At 36.5% G+C, this 18395-nt stretch overlaps 1 protein-coding gene across 1 annotated transcript in view; it reads right to left on the bottom strand.

The window, feature by feature from the left end:
* Positions 1–18395, bottom strand: part of LOC150106702 (C-Jun-amino-terminal kinase-interacting protein 4-like) — a 713212-nt gene that overhangs the window by 609913 nt on the left and 84904 nt on the right.

Genomic DNA, 18395 nt, shown 5'->3' with positions numbered 1-18395 from the left:
ATTATAGCAAAGTAGCAAAACAATGTTTGTGATACTATTGAACCTTAAACTTACAAGAGAGGAATTGTATGCGAGAGACCACTTGCATTTGAATGAGGAAGGACTTAGGCATCTGGAGAGATTGCTGATCTGAACGAGTAAGTGTGTCCCAGTGTGGATGGTAGCAGGGGGTGGCCTCTTGTGGGAATGGGTGCTTGCGAGAAGGGGGGCGACATCAGGTAACGCTGAGCCCAGTGGAGACTAGAGGGGATAATGCTGGGTATAGAAACAATGGCATTTTTATGCTTTATACTAATTCCAGGAGTATTCGGAATAAGGGAGAGGAATTGGTGGCACTGATAGCATCAGCCTGGCCAAAGAATATTGGGATCACTGAGATGTGGTTGACAGAAGAGGATATAATAACAAGAATAGAAGATGCTGGGTACAGCATTTTTCGGCAGGATAGGAAGGGAAAGCATGGTGGAGTACTGTTATGATAAGTGGCGACCTATTGTAAAATCGTGTATTCAAGGAACTTTATTCAAAAACCTCTTGTATACTGATTTTACTAGTAAGCAAAATTCACTAAAAATACTTGTGGGTAAATAGAGAAATTTTCATATTTTTAATTTGGAAATAATATTTTTTCTATATTACTGAATATTGTCACCTCGAAGGGTTTTGTAAAAGAACAGAAAAATAAGTGTAAGATTAATTGTGTCTAAAGAAACCTCTTAGTCGCCAGTAATTCCAGACGGATTAATGTATTAACAAATGACCTGGAGCAACTGCAACCTCAAGAGTCAATAGTGCGTGGGGGGGTTACTATCTGAACGCAATCACCGAGAAAGGTGGCGGATGCAGACCACCGAAGTACCAAGGGACGATGATGTAAGCGAATTCCAAGGTCATCAGAGCCAGATAAATAGTGGGTTGCGATGGCAAGAAAGGGATTTCAGTGTGGCGATTCAGTTTGGTTCCTAGCAGGGCAGTTCGTGGAGTTTGAGTTCGTCCGGTCCTGTTCCCGGGTCAGTGAGAAGTTTCGAGGTCACATGGGGTTCCAACCTCAAGTTACGATGTACGCTACAGCAGCAGAGTTTTGCTAACATCGTGGGAGATAATTTGTAATCACCATCAGAGACCTGCATTCCCGATAGAAAATTGCAGAGGGACCGATGCTACTAAGATAAGCTGTTTTAGAATAAATTAGATGCCAATTTTCTGTGCCGGCACGTTCCTTATGATTACTGATATTAAAGAAGGATTTCACAAGCCCCAGAAGAGTTACCTGAGTTCAATGCTAAAGTCAAACGATAACAGAAGGAGATGATTTCCTGCATCATTCAGAGAAGTAAAGATTTCTGTTCAAGTAAGATCTTTACATTGCTTAACTAGAGAAAAAGATTGTGACAGTGATTTAATTAAGGGACTTGTTTTATAGTGATACTTGATGACTTTAGGCCTTATGCTGATAGTTGAGATATTATGTTTTATGTGAGAGAAGGTCTGGTTAAAAATTTAAGGTGAAACATCATGCATTCAATGCTATAGCTATTGCCTAAGCCTGCAGAATGTTACGTAAGATTAATCTGAGTATTACCAAGTTTAACAAGAGAAAATTATAGACACGTGGTCTTAATAGAATTGATTACGATAAGGAACTAAATTGTAAACATAGTCATTAGTTGTGATTTGAAGCATAGACGCTAATTTACTTAGTACTTAAAATTGACCCATTGTACATTTCATTGATGTTAAATAAATTGTTTTCTTGTTTAAATAACTTGCCTGATTTCTATTTCCAATGCACTACTCATTAATTCGAATCTGTGAGCCTTAAGGTAGATATTGTCATGACTGCATAACAGAAAATTTAAGTTGCTAGATTTAATTAGAATTAAGAGAGCGGTTCTGTGTGTTTTACTGTGTGTTATTCTTTTGGAGGGAGATTAAACTCCTACCCACGAATTTGGTGGCGCAGCTAGAAACTAAATAAATTTTCCAAATTCAGTTGAGAATAAACACGAGTAGGTCAGACAAAGAGATTGGCTCCAGCCTGAGGCGATTTCTTTGTTCTGTAAGTTTTGCACATGTGAGCTGTATTATTTGCGGCCATAAGTCAGAAGTATAATAAGGGTCAAGAAGATAAGCTTTAAACGAGATAACTATAGTTTTTTACAAAGACAAGATATAATTGAAGACTTGATAACATATTTTAATAAGACAATAATAAAATCAACATTTTAACACTATGTCCTCTAAGAGTGGAGGCTTTGGAAGGCTATCACATTAATGATTTTGAAAGCATATGGTGTGAGGTGGAGGTGGGCAAGACAGGATATTTAGTGGGGTATTGCTACAGACCAAGCAGCACAGAGGGTGGGGACCAGGAGATGTTGAGACAGTTGAGTGTGGCAAGTGCAAGAAGAATGATTGTTATGGAGGATTTTAACTACAGCAGTATAAATTGGGGAGAGGAAGATGCATGTAGCAATAAGGGAATGGATTTTCCAGAATTCTTGAGGGACAGCTGTCTTAGGCAACATGTAACAAAGGGAACAAGAGTTCAAGAGTTTTGGATTTGGTTATAGCATCAGAAGAGTTGATAATAATTGAGATGACATCTCTCCCACTAGTTGGAGAGAGTGACCATATGGTTTTGACTTGGAAAATGAATAGACATGCAGAAGTATCAAACAGAAGGGAACGTATGTGGAATTATAAAGCAGGTGATTATAATAGTCTTAGACGTCAACTTGGGGAAGTTTCATGGAGGGAGGAATTGGAAGGTCGGGATATCATGAACGAATATTTGTTAGCAGCAATGGTAAGCTGTATTCCACGAGTGAAGAAGAGGACACAATTTGGAGTAAAGTGGATGACAAACAATATTAAACAGGAACTGCACGCACAAAAAAGAGGCTACTATGGAAGAGATATAAGGAGACAGGTGAAGTGAAGATGCATGAAGAATATAAGACACAGGCCAGGAAAGTGACTAGTATGGTAAGGAAGGCAAAACTGGAATATGAGAAAAGATTGGCCCTTAGATCCAAGGAAAAATCCTAGGGAATTTTTTAGCTATGCGACCAATAGGAGGAGAAATGACTGTGGAAGAATGACATTGTGGGATAAAAATGGGAATAGAGTGACTGATGCAGAGGACATAGTGGAATTGTTCAATGAACACTTTATTGGAGTATTTCATCATGGAGGAATCAATTTGAATACTAGAGGGATAGAGCAGGTTCGAGGTTTAGAGGTGCAGATGGAGTGTGTGTTCCACATACTGAGTACTCTGGATGTCAGTAAAGCTGTGGGACTGGATGGGTATTTCACCACGAGTTTTGAGAGATGTGCTAAGGAACTGACAGTGCCTTTGACCTGGCTTTTCAATGAAAGTCTGGCTGCGGGAATGGTGCCCATGGAATGGAAGGAAGGTAAGATAGTGCCATTGCATAAGGGTGGTAGCAGACTGGAAGTGTCTAATTATAGGCCAGTTTGTGTGTCATCAGTAGTTGTTAAGATCTTGGAGAAAGTAGCGAGGGATCGTATACAGCACTAGGCAGATGAGAGTAATGTTATCTGTGAGAGTCAACATGGATTTGTGAAGGGCCGCTCTTGTTTCACCAATATGCTAGCCTTTTATGATAAAGTGACAAGAGGGAAAGGCATATGCTGCCATTTTCCTAAACTTAGAAAAGGCATTTGACAGGGTGCAACATGATACATTTTTTGAAAATTATGGAGACAACTACTGTGTTTGAATAAAAACTTTAGTTTAATATAACTAAAATCTACATTCGACGTTCAGCCCTTTATGTCAAGGTCATCTTCTGGAGCATACAACTATACATAGAAAACAAGCTACAACAATTGTTGGCCTGACCTCTGGTGAAAAAAAAAAAAATAAAAAATTATACATCAACGCTAGAGTCGTATTATTAGTGTTATTTGTAGAAATACATTGGGCACAACAACAAGTATCTATCTATATACATATATTAACATCATGTACATTCCAGCCAGTTGGTATAGAATGGTTTCTAGTACTAGATAAAGATTGGCTAGAGTCCTGACTTATGCTGGATCTTATATATTAGGTAGGCTGAATGTGTGCCATCCAGATCCTTGCAATTTTCATGCCATCTTTGTTGTTGATATTTGGGTGGTTTATCAGGATTTCGCAGGCTTCCTTAAATTTCCTTTCGTACCTGGTTTTTGTGCGGTGTAAAGAGCAGGTGCTTTTCCAGTTGATTTAGTGTAAGGTGTTGAGTGCGTGGTCTGAGAGGCCTGCTTCACCATAATGGTTATATTTAATGTGTGTAATGTGTTCTTTCTTGCATATAGGGATTGTCCGTCCTGTTTCACCAATGTATGGTAAGTTACAGGTGCAGCGGATGCAATAGACTCCAGGATGTGCTAATGGGAGGAGAGGATCCTTAGAGGAGTTGAATATGGTTTTAAGTTTAGTGGGTAGTTTAAAGGTGGCATTGAGGTTATAATGTTGTAGGATTCTGTTGATTTTTTCTGATAACCCTTTAATGTATGGGATGGCTATGGTTTTACTGTAATCTAGATTCGTTTAAGTTGTTGTTTTATGGAGTATTTTATTAATAGTATTTTTTGTTATAGCCATTATTTATGAATGTGTCGCTAATGATTTTTAGTTCTTGTATCAGGGCTTGCTGGTTAGAGCAAATTGTTGTAGCTCTGTTTTTAAGGGTGTTAATGACTCCATATTTTTGTGATGGGTGGTGGTATGAATTAGCATGTATGATTGGCCAGTGTGGGTCGGTTTTCGATAGACCATTGCACGTTCACGATCTGGCCGCACGGGCGACAAACGCTAAACACATTCCTTAGACACATTACTGAACAAACAACACGAATGCATACAATTTACCATCGAAATCGAAAACCACCAAAATTCGCTCCCGTTCCTAGACACACTAGTCACACGTCTTCCTTCAGGCAGTCCATCATTTACGGCCTACCGAAAACCGACGCACACTGGCCAATGCATACATGCTAATTCATACCACTACCCATCACAAAAATATGGAGTCATTAAATCAACTGGAAAAGCACCTGCTCTTTAAACCGCACAAAAACCTGGTACGAAAGGAAATTTAAGGAAGCCTGCGAAATCCTGATAAACTACCCAAATATCAACAACAAAGATGGCATGAAAATTGCAAGGATCTGGATGGCACACATTCAGCCTGCCTAATATATAAGATCCAGCATAAGTCAGGACTCTAGCCAGTCTTCAGCTAGTATTAGAAACCATTCCATACCAACTGGCTGGAATGTACATGATGTTAATATATGTATATAGATAGATACTTGTGGTTCTGCCCAATGTATTTTTACAACCAACAGATAACACTAATAATAGGACTCTAGCGTTGATGTATAATTTTTTTTTTTTTTTTTCACCAGAGGTCAGGCCAACAATTGTTGTAGTGGTTGGTCAGTGTCTGTAACAAACCAGTTTGATTGTTGCGTAGCTTGTTTTCTGTGTATAGTTGTATGCTCCAGGAGATGACCTTAACATAAAGGTCGAAACGTCGAATGTAGATTTTAGTTATATTAAACTAAAGTTTTTATTCAAACACGGTAGTTGTCTCCATAATTTTCAAAAATGCATTCGGATCACCGTGTAAGCAGCTTAAAAGAAAGGTGCAACATGATAAGCTGATATTTAAGTTGCAGCATATAGGTCTGGTTGTCAGATTGGTCAACTGGTTTCAGTATTGGCTGTCCGATAGGTATCAGAGAGTCGTGTATGGTGGAGCAATATCAAAGAGGCAGAAGGTTACAAGTGGGGTTCCACAGGGCTCAGTACTGGGACCTATATTGTTTAACCTTTATATTAATGACATTGTCCGTAGATTGCAAGGGGATATTCCGTTGTTTGCAGATGCGAAGCTGGGAAGAGTTATTAGTAATAGTGCAGATGTGGTAGGCCCTGCAAGAGGATTCGAATAAGCTAGACAGATGGACAAATTAACGGGGGTGTCAGTTTAATGCAGCAAAATGTAAGGTCTTGAGGTTTGGGACACATCGATGGGACGCTGCATACTCTATGGGAGGAGTTAAACTAGAGGAAGTAGGGGAGACAAGAGATCTGGGGTTGATGATTGATAGAAACCTGAAATTTAATGGACATATTGCAGAGGTAGTGAAGGTAACACAGAAGATTGCTGCAATAATGAGAAGGACACTGACCTGCAGAGATAAAATGGTTACCATTCCGTTGTATAAGACTCTGATCAGATCATACTTAGACTATTGTTCTCAGATCTGGTCCCCAGGATTTGAAGGGGATAAATTAACTGTGGAAAGGGTACAAAGGCAGATAACAAAGATGGTGTCAGGACTATACAATGTTAGTTATGAGGATCAGCTGAGGGAGTGTGGACTGCAGAGTTTGGTGGATAGAAGAAGGAGAGGTGATATGATTGACTCTTTTAAACTGTTGAGAGGTGGTTACAGGGTTGACACTGGGAAGTTCTTTCGCTTGGTTGAACAGCGGGAAGGAGTCATGACAAGGGACCATCCCTGGAAGTTACGAAAGGAAACTGAGAAAGAGGGTGAGGAGTGGCTTCTTTGCATGGAGGGTGGTTGAATCATGGAATGCATTGCCTGATGGAGTGGTGAGAGCGAGGACGGTCAATGCGTTTACGGAGTGGTATGATAGACTTTGTGTTTCCTAGGAGGGACCTCCCTTGATGAGTCTTGATAAACTTGTGTTTCTTAGAAAGGACCTCCCATGATGAGTCTTTTGACTCCATGGAGGCCTGAATAATAATAATAATAATAAAAAAGAGTACAACCTCTAACATGAGAATCTGTCTTGATATTGCACTACTTAATAGGATAAATCTGCCCAGGAGATTGTATATTCATCTTTTATTAGTACTTTTTTTATTAAAGTTTTATTGGTTTGAACTGCAGGCAGGTTCTGCACTTATAAAGGCAAATCCCTCTTTTCTTTTCATTTAGTGTTGCACAGTAATCAATATTAATTTTAGAAATTATGGACTTTACAACCATGTTATAAATAACTATTTTAATTTCCTGACGTTTCGACCTTCATATCAAGGTCATCATCTGTAGTATATACTAATATATACTGGAGTATATACCTTCAGAACACACGCAATTTACAGACAAAAAATACTAGTTGTGGAGGTGGGCGGTAGATGGCGTTCATGGAGATGATTCGTAGTAGAAGTTCGGTGTAGTGGTTGAGACAGTTGTAGGTGTCCTCCCACGATGAGTCTTCGGACTCCTTGGAGGTGTCACGAATAATAATAATATACAAGGACAAGCTGAGTTATATTTCACACAGCATGCTAAAGAAACAATAGTTTGATCACTGGTTATTCTACTGGCATGACCTCTAGTGGAAAAAAAAAAAATACAGATAAAATTAAAAACTTAATTATTTAGAAACTACATCAAAGCTAAATTCTATTTAAGATAACATAGGAAAACATTCTTTCATATAGATAGTTATCTTAAAGTAACAATGATGTCCTACTTTTAACATGACAATTAGAGAATCTTAAATCTAATATGACAATTGTCATATTAGATTTAAGATTCTGGATTATCTACAGTCCTATTTATAGTTGGCTCTTAGGGAGAAAGGTTCTGTGGGTAGAATATGTACCTTCCATATGCTTGGGATTTTTAGACCATAATTATTGTTCAGATTGGGGGTGGGGTGGTTGATAAGAATCTCACAGGCTTCCTTAAATTTACGTTCATACCATGTTTTGGTGTGGTGTAAACAACTGGTGCTTTTACAGTCAATTCTATGTAAAGTGTCAGGGCATGATCAGAAAGGTCAGCTTCACCATAGTTATATTTAATTTGTCGTTTATGTTGTTCCTTTTGTCGGATAGGAATTGTGTGTCCTGTTTCCCCTATATATGGTAGATTACGGGTGCAATAAATATGGTATACTCCAGGGCAGGGCAGTGGAGGGAGTGGGTCTTTGGATGAGTTGAGTAAGCTTTTTAATTTTGCAGGAGGTTAAAAGGCGGCTTTGAGGTTGTATAACTTTTAACTATTTTTAACTGATAACTATTGCTGAAAGATGAATTTAAAGTTATCAGCAATACTTTTCTAAAAAATAGTTACAGCCAAAATACTATTAACAAAATTCTCTACAAGAGCTCAACAAAAAAACAAAGAAAAGCCAGACTACAATAAAATTATAACCATTCCTTAGATTAAAGGGACATCAGAAAAATAAAAAATAAACAGAATACTACAGAAATACAACCTCAAAGCCACCTTTAAACCTCCTGCAAAATTAAAAAGCTTATTCAACTCATCCAAAGACCAACTCCCTTCGCTGGCCCACCCTGGAGTATACCGTACTGTTATGTACCATATGTAGGGGAAACAGGATGCACAATTCCTATCAGACAAAAGGAACATAAACAACACATTAAACATTAAATATAATAACTATCGTGAAGCTGGCCTTTCTGATCATGCCCTGAACACTTTACACAGAATTGACTGGAAAAGCACCAGTTGTTTACATCACACCAAAACGTGGTATGAATGTAAATTTAAAGAAGCCTGTGAGATTCTTATCAACCACCCCAATCTGAACAATAATGATGGTCTAAAAATTCCAAGCATATGGAAGGCACATATTCTACCTACGGAACCTTTCTCCCTAAGAGCTAACTATAAACAGGACTGTAGATAATCCAGAATCTTAAATCTAATATAACAATTGTCACGTTAAAAATAGGACATCATCGTTACTGTAAGAAAACTATTCACATGAAAGAATGTTTCTTCTATGTTATCTTAAATAGAATTTAGCTTTGATGTAGTTTCTAAATAATTAATTAATTTTTTAATTTTATCTGTATTTTTTTTTTCACTAGAGGTCATGCCAGTAGAATAACCAGTGATCAAATCATTGTTTCTTTAGCATACTGTGTGAAATGTAGCCCAGCTTGTTCTTGTATATACTCCAGATGATGACCTTAATATGAAGGTCGAAACATCGGGAAATTAAAATAGTTATTCATAACACAGTTGTAAAGTCCATAATTTCTAAAATAAATCCCTCTTTTAGATACAGAATTCCATCTGAAAGCTGTATTTTTTTATAATTATAGTATGCTGGTCTGTTTGGATAGCATACCTGCTTTCCAACCCATAGGTCATGGGTTCAAGTCCCACCATGGCTATGAATGTTTTATAAGAGTTGGTACTAGATGAGCTTGTATAGTTCCTTGAGTTTATAAGGTTGTCTTTAAAAACTCTTCAACTGCAGAATATAAGTATAATAAATTTAGTTTAATCCTTTATCCAAGTGTGAGCAAACAAAGTTTGCGCCTGAAAGTATCTTCAGGACTGGGGTAAGGTGGTACAACACCAGGGCAACTCGTTGCAAAGGTGGACCAAGCTACCAACACTACTGTCTCAGTATCTCCTATAATGCAAAACACATCTCCTTGTGGATATGTCTAATGTTATGCATTAAGGGAAGGGCCACTACCCAGACTAGTTTCGACCTTTATTGAGGTCTCTTCAGTGGTGTCTCATACTCTTTTGCAGAATATAAGTATTGAAGACAGCAGTCTAAAAGGCTTCCATTCTGGTATCAAAAAACTAGATTATCATCATCATAAAACCATTTATATCATTTATTGATATCACTGATACTGAGGTAATAAGATAGTTAAACAATACTCACCAAACTTTGCTTTAAACTTGTTTAGTATTTCTGCACTCACGAGTCTCAGGTAATGCATTCCATTCATCTAACCATTCTCCAAACTCCTCTGTATGTTTTGTACTACTTCAAGAACAGCCTCTTGTTCTATTCTATCCTCTATATTTTATATATATAGTCATCTCGTGACTTAGTTTCCGTCCCATAAGGCAGGAGGTAAGTCAGCGGAACATAAGTCGATACATTAAATCAACAGAGTTATAGGGGTTAAGGACTTAACAGTAATAAGTATACTGTCATTTTAATTTTTAAACCTTATTATAAAACTGTACTGTGCATTACTGCTATGATAAAACAGGAGAATAATCACCCAAATCTTCCTCCACAATCACATCTTCATTACCTTCCCTATGTGAAGGACCAGGCTGCGGCTCTTCTGGTGTAACCTTTGTTTTTTTGATGAAAATGTCCGATGTGCTTTGTTTATTCCTAATCTTCTTTTCATTATAAATTTGTTTATAGCAAGCAAACGCATCATGTACTTTCCTTTCTACTAATAAGTAGGGTTGAAGACATTGGGGGCTCCATGTCTTCAACCATTTTGAGAACATTGCTAACCGCAGAGAACATTTCTGCAAGACCCTTCACTGTGAATTGTTTAACTACCTCTCCTTGTTTCTCTTTTTCCGCTTCCTATTCTCATTGTTCTTCTTCTTTTGCAACACGTTGTTCCTCCAGTTCGACCAGTTCTTCATTGGTCAACTCGTCAGGGGCACTTTCTATGAGGTGAACTATGTCATCATCATTCACTTCGAGAATCAGATTGTTTGCTAGGTCCGCTATTTCTTCACTCAATTTACAAAGGTCTGCATTTTTTTCAAAAATTCCAAAATCGTGCACAAATCTTTTTAATGTCTTTCTCCAGATGCCATTCATACATTAAGAGGTCACCTTGTCCCAAGCCATAGCAATTTTTTAATAGCATGATAAATATTGAATACTTTCCAGAATTGTATGAGAGTCTGATCATTTCCTTCAGTGGCAGAAATTTCTTATGAAGAAGGTCTCCATAGATAATAATCCTTAAACACTACAAGAACTCCCTGATCCATTGGTTGGATCAATGAAGTAGTGTTTGGAAGGAGAAACATGACCTTGATCTTTGGAGTGAAGATCTTTGATGTAAAGTAGATGACCTGGAGCATTATCTAGAATTAATAAAATTTTAAAATTCTACATTTTCTTTCATACAATAGCTTCCCATTTCACTCACATAACAGTTGATTAAAGCATCCGCAAATAATTTTTGAGTCATCCACAACTTCTTATTGCTCCGATAACGAACTGGAAGAGTATGCTTCCTAATGTTTTTGAAGGCTCGTGGAGTCTCACTGTGCCATATCACAAATGGTTTCAGTTTATATCCAGCCACATTACCCCCTAACAGAAAAATAACATGGTCTTTAAGAGCTTTGAAACCAAACATAGATTTTAGCTTTTTGTGGATGAACTGTCTGCTAGGACATTTTTTTCCAACACAAGGAGGTCTCATCCATATTAAATACTTGCTTTCAACTTTCAACTTCATTTCAAGATCAATTGCTTGCCTCTTTTTTCTGATTCTTCACTAGGTTTTTTTAATCGGGCTTGTAGAGGCCATGTTGCACAAAATATTTAACGATAAATACACAAATAACATATTTTTCAAACACAAAATCAACAGAGGAACTGTTGAAGTGAAGTGCCGACTGCTGGGTGAGGTTGCTGCTGAATGCATCGTTGCCACTGCATTTTTGCTAAATAAAAACCTTTTTACTTTACGCTCACTTGCGTCTTGTTCAAAAGTATAGTCGAAAATGTTATTTATTCCATTATGGGATCATGGACGTATCTTCGAAAGGACGTAAGTCGTGGTTACGAAAGGAAACGAGATAGTATCAACTACTTCCACACAGACTTGTGCCTTAACTGCTGATACAGTTACTATGCATACCAAGGATCAAAGTCTTCCAGGAAGTTCTTGGTTGAATAAAGATACAAGAAAGTATGATCAAATTAAATCATGGAAATCTAATCTCATCTTTTCAACATATAACGTACAGACACTCGAGAAAACTGGAAAATTTTTTGAGCTACTTAGAGGAGCAGAAAAAGTCAACATAGACATTATATGTATACAAGAACACAGATGGAGAAATGACAATCATGAAGTGAATGAAACACCATCAGCTGACAAAAAATGGAGATTTATTTATAACCCAGCAAACAATGATGGTACTGGAATAATGCTGAAGAAGGAACTAGCAGAAAAAGTAACATCAATTGAAAAAGTTTCTGAAAAAATTCTCGTTATAACCATAAGTACCAACCCAAAACTGACAATAATATCCACATATACTCCTACAGAATGTGCTCCACTAGAAGACAAAGACATCCATTATAAAGATCTTTCTGAAACTGTCGTGAACATCCCAGTTCACAAAGTCACACTCTTTGGCGGCAATTTTAATGCCCAAATTGGTAAAGATATTGCCAATACTACTAAAAACGTGGGTAAATACACTTATCATGAAATCACAAATAACAATGGACATTCTCTTATGAACTGCAATAGCCATAACATGGTAATCACTCAAACCAAATTTCCCCATCCAAAAGGAAGACTATGGACCTGAGAACATCCAAATGGTTCTCATTCCCAAATAGACCACATACTAATCAATGGAAAGTGGATCAGATCAATCAAGAACTGTCGAGCATATAACACGGTTGAACTAAACTTTGACCACAGAATAATCAGTGCCCACATTAAACTTTTACTAAAAGCCTCAAAAAATAACAAGCCTAAAAAGAGACAATACAACTGGAACAAACTAAATAATACACAAACTGCAGCATCTTTCTACAGCACATTAGAAGACAATATGGAAAACATTCTTAAAGATCCAATTAATGAAAAGTATAAGGGAAGCAATAAACATAACATCCAACAAAATTCTTGGAAACAGCAACAAAAAAGACTCTGAAAACTGGATCACCTCTGTAACTGAAAAATATATAGATGAAAGAAATAAAGCAAGGAAACTCTACCGCTTAAACAGGAATGAAATAAATAAAGATAACCTAGACACTTTAAATAACAAGGTCAATGAACTCATGACCAGAGACAAAGAAAATCAAATAAATAAATACTGTGAGGAACTTGAAAATTATAATAAATCTGGGGATACTAGAAACACCTTTCAAATGATAAATTATATCTGTCACCATAAAACAAAAAGAAGTGGAAATATTGTCACACATGACAAAATATGTCACGTCCCCATGGGGCTTGTGACTTGCAGGCATGGGCATGGCTAACCAGGGGTCCCAGAGCTAAGTATGATCTATTTCAAAGCTTTTGGTTATACTTTTCTCTAACTCTTCTACTTCCTGCTTCTACCCTCACACTAACATTCTTCCTAATGAAGATTCTTTACTTAAAACTATCTGTCTGTCTGTCTCTTTTCTTGCTTACTAACCTCAGGAGGAGGTCCTCCATTCTCCCTGAAGCTATTAAGAGTACTCGAGGGCTAGGGGGTGTTTCCTCCTATTTCAACTAACCACTAATAGTTATAGTAGCGGGCAGCAGCGCTACTTGTATTAACCTCCTGTAGAATACATGTTACAATACTGCGATGTGGAAGGCAAGGGGAAACCACCACATTACATTCCCAAGTAAAAGCAGCAATGGAAGTTAAAAATGAAATCAAGATTGGCGATGGAGCCTTCACTGAAGGAGTCATGCCCAGCAGGAGAAGTAACCGGGCTTCTCAGGTCGACAGCCAACGAAATCCTGGTACTTATTCAAAAATGAAGACATCTTCATTTTTGAATAAGAACAAGAAATAAGCTGAATATTGGAACATGGAATGCAAGAACACTGCTAGAACCAGGTAAAATAGAAAATGTGAAAAAAGAAATGGAAAGACTTGAAATAGACATTCTGGACATTAGTGAGACGAGATGGGAGGGACAGGGTGATTTCTGGAGTGGAGAATTTCGGATAATATATTCAAGACAAAAGAAGGGCGAGTCAGGTGTTGCAATAATGCTTCATAAAAAAGTTGGAAAGTTAATCACTACAATAATTAACTATAGTGACAGAATCATGGCGATAAGCATTCAAAATGAACCAGTAAACCTCAATATTATAATGGTCTACATGCCAACATCACAATATAGCGATGAAGAAATAGAAGAAATTTATGAACAAATAGAAGAAATCTGGAGCAGCTTTAAAGACAGAGACAATACAACAATAATGGGAGATTGGAATGCTATAGTGGGAGAAGAGAGCAATGATAATGTTTCACGAAGATTTGGTCTTGGACGTAGGAATAAAGAGGAAAGCAATTAACAGAATTTTGTACACAAAAACAGTTAGTTATAGCAAATACACTATTTCAAGTTCCAATAATCAACTTTAGGAGAAAGCTATACTTTCTCCTAAAGTCTTTAGGAGAAAGTATAGCTTCCTACTTCATCCTCATTTACTGTTTGCTGTGCCTGCGTGCACTTGACTTGCTCACAAGTTCCTGTTGAAAATGGCAAACGTGACGTTGCCGAAATATTGGATTTGTATTAAAAAGTTATTTTAATGTATATCCTAATCTACGTTATGCATTATTTAGTAATAATGCATAACCAACGTCTAAGCCTTTCCACTAGAATTAAGATTATATACTGGTCAAGAAGAGATACAGAAACCAAATAAAAAATTGCAAAAGCTATCCAGGTGCCGACATTAGTAGTGACCATAACCTTGTCTTAATGAAAACAGAACTGAAACACAGGAAACAAATCTAAAGATACAAACCAATAAGATGGAACCTTGAAAAATTAAAGAGTAAAGAAGTAAAGAGAAGATACCAAGAGGCAACTGATCATAACATTCCAGAAAACATAAATAGTCAGAATAATATTGAAAACCAATGGAATATGATTAAAGAGTTAATTACAAATTCATCAAATCAATTATTGAAAAATGCAGAAAAAGAAAAAAGAAAACATTAGATAACAGATGAAATACTTGGCCTTATGGATGAAAGAAGAAAATATAAAAATGCTGTTAAAGAAGATGTGGCCAAATACAAATATCTTAAAAATCAAATTACAAGAAAATGTAGACAAGCCAAAAAAGAATACCTGGAAGAACAGTGTAATAACATAGATGAATTATTTAAAAAAGAAAACATAGAGAAAGCCTATAAAGAAATTAACAAACTGACTTTCAAATTTAATAAGAACAGCAAAAACAATGCCATCAAAGATGAAAATGGAAAATTACTAATAGAATCTGAGGATATATTAATGGAATGAAAGAATTATCTTGAAAATCTCTATAATGACGACAAACTTGATGTTGATATCAGCATAGAAAATCAAATTGAAGATAATCTAGGACCCCCAATAATGCGAGAAGAATTTGATAAAGCACTGTCCGAAATGAGTAAGGGAAAAAGTCCAGGTGTAGACAATATTCCTATAGAACTACTACAAAATCTAGGTGATGAGACAAAAACCTTACTCAATCAATTAATAGCCCAAATCTATGATAGAGGAGAAATACTAAAGGAGTTTATGAAATCAACCATACCAATACCAAAAAAGAATAATGTAAACAAATGCAGCCAATTTAGAACAATAGCTTTAATCCCACACGTTAGCAAAATTCTGCTAAAAATTATTCAAAATAGAATTTACTCAAAAATAGACTGTCTATTGGATGAAGACCAATTTGGATTCAGAAAGAATAAAGGAACAAGAGAGGCAATACTCTGTTTAAGAACAATAATAGAGAGAAGATTAGACCTTAGTCAAAATACTTACATTTGCTTCCTTGATTTAGAGAAAGTGTTTGATAAAGTAAACCAGCAAATACTCCTAAATTGTCTGACTAATATCGGCATAGATTTGAGGGATAAGAAAATAATTTATCAAATTTACAAAAATCAAAATGGACGGATTAAAATCAATGATAAGGAGAAAATAATAAATATCAGGAGTGGAGTAAGACAAGGATGTATACTTTCACCACTTTTATTTAATTTATATATTGAAAAGGCCATTCAGGAAACTAAAGATAAAATAAATAGTGGCATAAAGATAAATGGTGAGCAAGTCATGTGTATAAGATTTGCTGATGACATAGCCGTTGTATCAGAAAACAGAAGAACGTTAAAAACAATGCTAGAATTACTAAATAATAACCTTGAAAAATATAAAATGAAAATCAACACAGATAAGACTAAAATCATTGTTACAGGCAAAATCCCTATCAATACAGTGCATATGGACATCAGCGGGAAACAAATAAAACAAGTGAAAAGCTTTAAATATTTAGGAAGCCTAATAACAGAAGATGGCAGAACAAGAGAAGACATAAGATCAAGAATAAACAACGCAAAAGCCCAATTCTCTAAGATGAAAAGCATTTTAACAGGAAACCTCAACCTATAATTGAAAAAAAAATTAGTAAAGACATTGATATGGAGCATTGCACTGTATGGATGTGAAACCTGGATTCTAGGCAGAGAAGATATAAGAAGATTGGAGGCTTTTGAAATGTGGTACTGGCGTCGCATGAACAAAATAAAATGGACAGAAAAAAAATCAAACCAACAAGTTTATCCTGAGAGAGATAAACGAAACAAGAACTCTAATAAAATCGATCAAAATTAGAAGGGATAGGTGGTTTGGACATATACTTCGACATGATGGACTTGTGAAAAGAATAACTGAAGGCAAAATAGAGGGGAAAAGAAGAAGAGGCAGACCAAGGAAAAGCTTTCTTGACCAAGTCAAAGACAGCACGGGTTTGAGGAGTTACCAGGAGGTTAAGAAGAAAGCCCATGACAGAGCGGAATGGAGGAAATTGCTGCTGAGCTACCAGTTCCAAGGCTGATGCAACTGATGATGACAAAAATGGTAGACAGTTATCAATAAATTCGAACTTGATGAAAGAATGGAGAAACTACTTTCAAGAATTACTGAATGTTGATAATCCCGAACGTTCAAGTCTGCTAGCGGACCTGCATCTAACCACCACTCTACCAATAAATTGTGAAGACTTCACTGAAAAGGAACTTAAAACAGCAATAGATCAAACCAAAGCAGGAAAGTCCCCAGGGATTGACGGAATTAGAACAGAAGCTTTCAAAAATGCTGGGTATAATACATATTCCAATCTGCTTGCCATAATGAATCAAGCTTTAAAACACTGGAATAATACCTCAACAATGGAAACAAGGCCTTATTGTCCCTATACCCAAAAAGGATAGTCTCAATAGAATGTATAACTACCGAGGTATTACTTTGCTATCAACCACAGTTAAAATCTACAATGGGATGATACTCAATAGAATAGAACCTTACTTAACACCACTTTTAAGAAAATACCAAGCAGGATTTCTAAAAAAACGATGTACAACAGAACAGATGCATTGCATCAGAAGAATCATAGAAGGTTCACGTGATAAAAACCTACCACTCATTTTAACCTTTATAGACTTCAAAAAAGCCTTTGACTCCATTAATAGAGAAGCAATGTTTAAAATACTCAGCTTCCATGGTCTACCCTCAAAAATCATACAATCTCAATGCCTTATAAAGATTACAATGCTACAGTAATCTTTAAAACAGAAACATCTGAATCACTTCCAGTGACAACAGGAGTCCTGCAAGGTGATGTACCAGCACCTTATTTGTTTTTAATATGCTTGAACTACATCCTCCGAACCATCAACACAGAAGATCTTGGTTTTAACATTAAAACATCGACCCACACCATGCAAATAACTGATTTTAGCTTTGCTGACGATGTTGTACTTATTGATACAGAACCAACAAATGCACAAAAACATCTCAGTCTACTAGAGGCACAGGCTAAAGTTATTGGTCTGCAGATCAACATCCAAAAGTCCAAAGTATTCTCAATAGGTTGTGAAAACTTTATACTTCATATCAACAATAAACCTTTAGAAAGAGTACAGGACTTTCAATACCTTGGATCGTACATCAGCCATACAGAAAATTATATCAGAAAACATAAACAGCTGGCTGTAGTCTTCCATAACAAACTCTGCCCGATCTGGAAATCATCATTAGCATCATTAAAGACAAAATTAAGACAATATCATGCAACCAGCAGATCCATCTTCTTGTATGGTTCTCAAACCTGGACAATAAGCATCAAAAAAAACTACAGATCTAATTAACTCCTTTGGAACTATATGTCTCAGACTGATCCTTGGATACATCTGGATGGACCATATCACTAACTCTGCTGTGCTAAATCTGGCTAAGCAAGAACCACTTGTCAGTATAGTCAAAAAACTAACTCAGACATCCTGAAGTCTCGCCCTTTTTTGGAATCCCTCATCCTGCACAAACCAGAAGATGGCAAACGCAGTAAAAGAAGACCATGCAAACAATTTTGGCAATACATATGTGAAACCATCAGTAGGCTGAACTGCAAAACTCCATCTGACATCTACCAGTTAGCTCAAGATAGAGAGACTTGGAAGACCATAATTTGCAATATTTAATTTTTAATATAAATCACTTTTCCCTTTTCACATTGTATCATATTGTGAATAAACTATGTATGTATGTGTGTATGTATATATATATATATATACACACACATACA

Source organism: Typopeltis vanoorti, chromosome 5 (genome assembly GCF_054136105.1).
Source record: "Typopeltis vanoorti isolate ZY-2024b chromosome 5, IOZ_Tvanoo_1.0, whole genome shotgun sequence".
NCBI lineage: Eukaryota > Metazoa > Arthropoda > Arachnida > Uropygi > Thelyphonidae > Typopeltis > Typopeltis vanoorti.
The sequence above is the reverse complement of the archived record's forward strand: the minus strand, read 5'-3'. Positions and strand labels throughout refer to the sequence as shown.